This window comes from Girardinichthys multiradiatus, chromosome 4, assembly GCF_021462225.1.
Source record: "Girardinichthys multiradiatus isolate DD_20200921_A chromosome 4, DD_fGirMul_XY1, whole genome shotgun sequence".
Taxonomy (NCBI): Eukaryota; Metazoa; Chordata; class Actinopteri; order Cyprinodontiformes; family Goodeidae; genus Girardinichthys; species Girardinichthys multiradiatus.
Window position 1 is genome coordinate 12,830,158 of NC_061797.1, and position 7,884 is coordinate 12,838,041.

Consider the following 7,884-nt stretch of genomic DNA (forward strand, 5'->3'; position numbering starts at 1 on the left):
CTGTAGGAATCCCACAAACATATTTTTCAAAGAATAGACAGATTTAATGGTATTTATCCATGAGAAATTCTCCTGCTTTGATGCTAACATAATATGGAGGGAGCCACAGTCCACAATCATGATTTGCAGTAACTCGTGTTCAGGAAATGAAGTCACCCATTGAAATGCTCAAAGATTTGGTTCAAAACTTTGCTGGAAAAGATCAGTCTTTAGGGCGATGAGATATTGTTTATAAATGAGATTTATAATATGTATTTTATATTTTGATGTTAATTTATTTATTTCTCTTCCAGCCTGTTCACACTGTTCAAAAAATGGCTGTAATTTCCCCTCCTGGTCAGCAGGTGGCAGCGACAGCAGGAGTCTGAAAATCAAGAAGCAGGAAGTGGTTGTGCTGTAAGTTTTAACAATACGTTTTAAAATGTATTTTTATTCTTTATTTTGGCGTTATGGTGTGCATCAAACAGTTGTTATTAAAGGTCAAACATATTTTCAACCCATATGAGCGCTGTTGGGTTGTTGGTCTTTTGGAGAAGGTTGAAAATAGAGATGTTCTGTCAGTTAGCTTAGTTAGCCTTTTATCCATGCTAAAGCAGTGTTGCATTGTGGGTAGTCAAACTGCATTTTAAACCATAAATCTTACCTTAATAACTTTGTTTTTCAATTTTCTACAACAGTTATTCCAGTGTTTTTTAACTGTTGTAGCAAGACAGCTTCCAGGCTCTGGTTTTGTTAGGTGACAGTGTGTTGGCACCATGATTCATTTAGGTGTGTGTGTGAAAGACATCCCGGTGTGTGAGTAGAACAACTCATACTTACCTGGCAGGGGAGATACCATGATCAAGAAGGTGGTTCACCCAGGGTGAGGCTCAGCCATTGCACTCCGGTTGTGCTGACCCCTGCGAATTCCCCAAATGTGGGAATCTCGACTGCATAATTTGTGGTAGTGGGGGACTGCGTTCGCGCTCTCCCCTGATTAATTGTGAAATGAAAAATATTTAATTTAAAAACAGTGTTGTTCTTTGGTGCTAATGTTCATTATTCATCTAGTTTGTTAATTACACATATTTTAGTTATTAAAGTTGTGGTTGATATGATTACGTCAATTAACATCCATTCTAATATGAATGTACTTCTATTATGAGTTACACTACTGGTCAAACGCTTTAGATACACTTTATCACTTTCTGGCTATTCTTATTTTCATGACTGTTTACATAGTAGATTCTCACCAAATGCAAAAAAGCTATGAATGAACACACATACATTTATGTAGTATAGAAAAGGTGTGAAGTAAATCTTAACATTTTTATATTTTAGATTTTTAGCCACTATTTGCTTTGATTACTGCTTTGCTCTCTTGGCAAAGGGCACTACTTTAAGGAATCTAAAATATAATTAAAGTTCTTTCACAATTTTTTGTTTGCTACATTATTCCATGTGTTCATGCACAGTTTTGATGCCTTCAGTGAAAATCTATGTACAATGTAAATAGTCAAGGAAAAAAAGAAAACCATTAAATGAGAAAGTGTTTCTCGAACCTTTGACCTGTAGTGTATCTGTAATGAAGCGGTTTTATATCCATGAGCTTGTGGAAGTGTTAATTTGTTTTAAATCATGGAAACAAATAATCATTAAAAGTTCTTGAATGTAATGGATAATTTGTTTTAATCATATATTGTTTTCTGGAGACTTGTACTGTAACCAGCAGATAGCCGAGGCCCCTTAGCCAACGCGGAGCCACCAAGTAGCTCCCCGTAGCAGTCCTTCAGACCAGGAAAACCTGGTCTGATCCAGAGAGACGGCATCCATCCCACTTTGGATGGAGCTGCTCTTCTTTCTAGGAATCTGGCTGAATTTATTAGTTCTCCAAAACTCTGTCAACCCAGGGTTCAGACCAGGAAGCATTGTCGTAGTTTAACACTCCTCTCTGCAGCTTCTGTACTGCTACCCACCCATTACCCTATTAAGACAGTGTCTCCCCCACGGCCAAAATTGAATAGATTAAAAAATAATCTAAAACGAGAAAATCAGGAAAATCTAATAAAAATAAACACAACTCAGACCGAAAATAAAAATAAAACAATTAAATGTGGCTTACTGAACATAAGACCTCTATTCAAAGACTTTGCTAGTTAGTGACCCGATTTGTGACAATTAGATTTATTTATTTTGCCTTAGTCCCAGACCAATCAATAGCTACAACTCTTGAATATTTAATCCTTAGTTTTCCTCATCCAAATTGCAAAGCACTAAAACCACTTCTGTTTGTTGTTTTGTACCGTCCACCAGGCCCTTATTCTCAATTTTTAGATCAGTTTTCAGACCTTTTATCTGATTTAGTGTTAAATACAGATAAGGTTATTATAGTGGGGGGTTTTAACATTCATGTTGACACTGAAAGTGATAGCCTAAATATAGCCTTTAATGCTATCTTAGACTCAATTGGCTTTGCTCAAAACATTAACGAACCTACCCACCTTTGTCTTCATTCTCTGGACCTTGTGCTGACATATGGCATTGAGTGTAAAGACATAACAATATTTTCACATAACACGTCCTGTCTGACCATTTTTTAATAACCTTTGAGTTTAATTGTCCGAGTACTCCGCACCTGAAAGAAAATTTCATTATAGTAGATCATTATCAGACAATGCTGTAACAACCGTTAAATAATCTGTTCCACTTTTGATTTCCTCATTATCACTGAAAAGCACAATGGAGGGCAATAATTTTGTTTCTTCCCCTTCACAAATTGATTCTTTGACATGCTCCTGAAGGTGATTACTTCATCCTCAGCAAGCGAGACAACATTGGAAGTAACTGTAGAACCTGATTTGTGTTTGGACTGTTTTAAACCTGTGAAGCTTCCTGAGTTATCAGAAATATTAGCTTCATCTAAACCTTCAACTTGTATGTTAGACCCAATCAAAACCAAATTATTTAAGGAAGTGTTTCCTCTGATTACCAGCCACATTTTAGATATGATTAATCTATCCTTAGTAAATGGATATGTACCACAGGCTTTTAAGGTAGCTGTAATTATCATAAGCATAAGTAATTTATCTGTCAAAATAAGGTTGAAGTTCCCACACCTTCGGTGAAGCGGTTGAATAAACAGTGACATTTTGTGGTTTTGGTTAATAATTATCAGTCATTAATGATGAATAACTAATTGTAATTATTAAGAGCTTTGAGTCCATAATCACAACACCAGAGGACATCTCTGATTTATATTTGTAAGTAATGATTTTTGGTTAAGAAATCATTTTCCTGAATTATGAGCAGTGGGGGCTCTTGGAACAAAGTGAAACAATAAAAATCTTAGGTGTGTATATAGGAAAAGATATGGAGGAAAAGAACTGGAAAACAAAATTGCCTAATATCCAAGCAAAACTCCTCCAGTGGAAGGACAGAGATCTCTCTTTTAGTGGTAAAGTCTTAGTGTTAAAAGTGGAAGTGATTAGCTCCCTGGCTCACTTAGCTACTATTCTCCCAGTCCCCTTTAAAGTACTTGTATCACTTCGAAAAACCATGTTTGCCTTTTTTTGGAGTGGCCAACATGAGAGGTTAAACAGGAAGATTTTATATAGATCCCTGAAAAATGGAGGGAAAGCAGTCCCCAGCATTGAAGGAAAACTAAAAGCTATGTTCGTAACACCGATTATAAAGGCATGTCTAGAGAAACCATCAGAATCCATATGGCCTTTCTTTGCCAGATTCTGGGTTGGTCGCACAATACTAAGAGCTTGGGGTCGGCGAGTCCCTTTAAATACTCCTTTTTCTGATACATGTCCTCCAATTTATGAAAAAGTTATTCAGGCCTTGGATGTCGGCTTGCAGCACTTCCCCACAGAGAAATTGTCGCGTATGATAGTAGAGGAAAGACTATTGCCCCCCAATGTTTTGTCTACAGTTGGAAGATTTAATGAGGAGTCCCAAAAAAAGATCTGGAGTAATGTGAGTAATAGGTTTCTTCTCAACAAGCATAAAGATCTTGCGTGGCAAATTGTACACGAATGCTTACCGACCAGAGTGTTCCTTAAAAACAGAAATTGTACAAAGAGTTTACAATGCCCAAGAAGATATTGTGGGGATGAAGAGTCGGTCCAACATCTTTTTTGGAAATGTGTTTTTGCTCAAAGGGTGTGGGGACTGTTATCCCCTTGGTTGTATGACTTAAACAGATATTTATCATGTGAAAGGACGAAAACTGGACATTAAACGATCATCGCTGGTGGGCTCTAGTTAACTGTATCAAAGATATGTTATGGAAGGCAAGGAATGTTTTAGTCTTTAGAAAATATGAGATACCAGCAAAAACTGTGGTTAAAGGCGTAGTAACTTTATTAAGTGATTACATGTTGAAAGACTTCGACAGCAAAAATCATGAGGAAAGATGCAGACTATGGAAGATACCTGAACTGTATTGGAATAATTGTATATAACCTGTCCAATGAGAGCTTTCTGTTCTCTATTGTTGTAATCTGTCATCCCTTTTGATTGTATTGTGGTTTTGAAAAGAACAAATAAAACTTTGAAAATTGAAATTGACATATTATGGTTGTAACAAAATTAATCAGTGGAAAACATTTTTTTTTAAATGTGACTGGAAAAAGGCAGGATAAAGAAAAACATGGTGTAAAAAAAAAAAAAAACTTCAACATACAGAACAAACCAGCTCTTCAAACTGTTCTAACACAAACCTTACCCAAACCTGACCTGGAGCTTCCAATTAACACCTGAAAGACTGCAGGGCTTTCCAAGGGTTTTGCTTGAAGTGGCAAAATTGTGAAGTTTTCTTAAGTATTTTAAAGCTAAACTTTGTCAAAATAAATTTTAAATTACAACATGGTAAAATTAAAATGCATGATATGCATCCATCGTCAGTGAAACATTTTTGTGGGAAATAAAACATGATAAATACACTTGACAAAAGTTCTAAAGTCCATTGACTGTGGGTAGTAAGTCTTTGTGGCTACTTCTGTAAGATGATACACCGGCCAAGAAAATACTTGCAGAATTTGGTCTTTTACACCGTCTCCCATAAAAGTGCTAATCCCCTTAGAGCTCATGCACCATGCAAATAAAAATAATAATAATTTGCACAATAAAATTGGTGACAAATAGAGCGCCTCGAACAGGGCTCATTTCAGAACAACCGCGGAGCCAACCAGAGAGAGGGAGCCTGGTGGGTGTGTGTTCAGGAAAAGGTGGAAGCAGAGTGGTATAACCCAGATGAAGAGAATGGGCTAAATGTAAATTACAGCTAATCACTGATTCACCCAGCAAGACATGAGGTGGAGGTTCACTCTAATGAGCATCTTCAGGGTCATGATGAGGAACTTTCACTTGAGCTACAGGTGTAGTTAAATGATCTGTCTGTGATAGAAAACAGTAGCAACCTTCTCTGTGAGCTTCTAGCTGGATTTGCATCATAAGGTGAAAATATCTGGTCCTTCTGTCAAAATAAAAGCATTTAATCTTAATGTAGCTGAACACATTAAAAGGTCCTTCAGATAAACACATTGATCTCATGGCTGCAGCCAGTCTTATAGTCCAGTTCTACATGTAGACAGAAAAAAGTGTTGCTCAATACACCAGGAAAATATCTCCTGGTTCCAGTAAGACGTAGAAGAAAGAGCAAAAGTAAGCCTCCCTCTTCTCTTTTCATATCTTCTACAGCTCTGGCTTTAAAGATGCAGGATAATTAAGAAATAAATCATAGCAATTAATCACAGGTGGACCATTAATTAGTCAACTATTTTATTTTTCTGATTTACACATGTAATATTATATTAACTAAAGTAATTAAACAAAGATACAGTTTTACTGAAGGTGAGACATACATACCAGATGTATGCAGTTATTAATAACTGTAATATTAGTACTGATAAGGTCCAGGATGAGGCTCTATGCTATATTATAAACACCACAACTTAACACCCTTTCCTCTCAGTGTTTAATAGTAAGGACTGCAGTAATGTCTCACATGCAGAACAAAAGACTGTGTTGAAAAATGTTTCATTTATTATTTTTGGCAAATTTCACCAGAAGTGGAATGAAGGGCTGAAAAGATGAATAAAAGAAGGAACAATATTAATAAAATCTTTTGAAAGCTCTTGGCATAATAAAATAAATGTGTTTGAATAAAATCCACTATATTCCACTTTCCTTTTTTGAAATATAAGAATAAAGACAATGGAGCCTCAGGAGTGGAACACTTTGATGAGAATGTAAAGTTTAAAAAGGTAATTTAGGTAAATGACAAAAGAAGCACATTTATCTGGCCCATATTAAACATCTCTGAGTTTAAAAAAAACTTTTGTCAGCAAAAATTCAGATTAAGTTATTTTCTAAATACCTCAAAATGTATCATTATTTGCTTCAGCAAAATGGTTTTTCATCAGACCTAAACTCTGTTTCAGTTTCATTCAGCTTCTAACAAAAATACAAAGTAAAATTATTGAAAACCTTTCTTGTTTGATTCACAATGAATTACATTCAGTCTAAAACCAGCCGAGACAGATGACTGGTACAATATGTCCTATATTATTTTAATTTGAAATTACCTATAAATTGTCTTATTGAAATCTAAATATTTTGGATTTGGGCTAAAGCCCCCAATGTTTTGAGACCTTAAAAACGCCCCTGTCCACTTCTCTGTATAGGACGCCGAGGCTGCACACTGCTCTGATGGAGAGCAGATTTGTGCACAACCGGCACAGTAGGGCAAGTATAAAAAATAAATATACAAAATAAAGGACACAAAGTGTCCTTATAATATAAATAAATAAATCAGTAGGGATGGATAATATGTACACGTGTATTTAACAGTTACCAACGAAGATACATTCAGCTTGTCTCTGACTTCACAGTCACAAATCAGCTACGCCTCAAATCATGCTGTGGTCATTCTGCTTCTCTGTGTTGTAGTTTCTGTCTCTTCTGGCAACTCTGATGGAGGTGGAGCCTTCTGATCTTATTGCACACGTTAGTAAATGATGGCGTGCTAATTTTGCATATGCTGTCCAGTTTTAGGAGGCAAAAACGTTTAGTAAGTCTGTCCCAGAGACAGATAGCGAGAAAGAGAGACTTCAGTCACAGCCTCTCAACAAAGTGGTTAGAGAAAGGTTTTCCTTTTGAGCGACTGTAAACCCAAGATTCTGCTTGTGGTTCTGTCACTATTTTGAGGACTTTGAGATCTGTTTGTCACGTTGGTTTTCTGTTTTGCTAGTCCAGTGTATTCTGAAGTTTATATTCTGATTACTGTAGTGGTTAGTCTGTTCTGTTACTGTTTTTTACACAACTCCCCTATGTTTCATAGCATTTTAGTCATGCTTCCCCACCATTAATTGTACTCACCTGTTCCTCACTCCACTAATCCACTCTCCGGCATTTAATCTTTCAGTTTTCAGCTGCTCATTGCTTGATTTTATTATTGTCCCTCATATGGGTTCTGTTGTTTTGGTTACTTTACTGGTTCTCACACAACTTGTAAGTTCTTGCAAATTAACATTGACATGATGCTGCCTGCCTTCTGCCTGCATTTGGGTGCATCAGCTTCACCAAACATGCCACAGTGACACAAATGGAGGACCTGCTGCACTATCATGAAAGTACAAAGGTGATTCCCAGTATAGAGATAAGACGGCAGAGACACAAAATTTCTGATTCAGGAATTTTATGATGAAGAGTTTCTGGTCAGTGGGACACCTGAGGACAGGATTGGAGAGATGGGAACAGAGCGCACATGGAGTTAATTTTTATTAAGATTAAGATTATAAATGACATGGTCATATGTTGCATCACAGAAAACTAATACAAAGAGAATAGACATAAAATAATCCAAACCAGTGTCAGATTCTAGTTCCTGACTCTACA

General features: G+C 36.4%; 1 non-coding gene across 1 annotated transcript; it reads left to right on the forward strand.

Annotated features, from left to right (window-relative positions):
- The first annotated feature begins 811 nt into the window (after window positions 1-811).
- Window positions 812-975, forward strand: LOC124867661. The gene has a single exon (XR_007038124.1). It is a non-coding gene; the product is annotated as a U1 spliceosomal RNA (small nuclear RNA).
- Window positions 976-7,884: the final 6,909 nt, after the last annotated feature.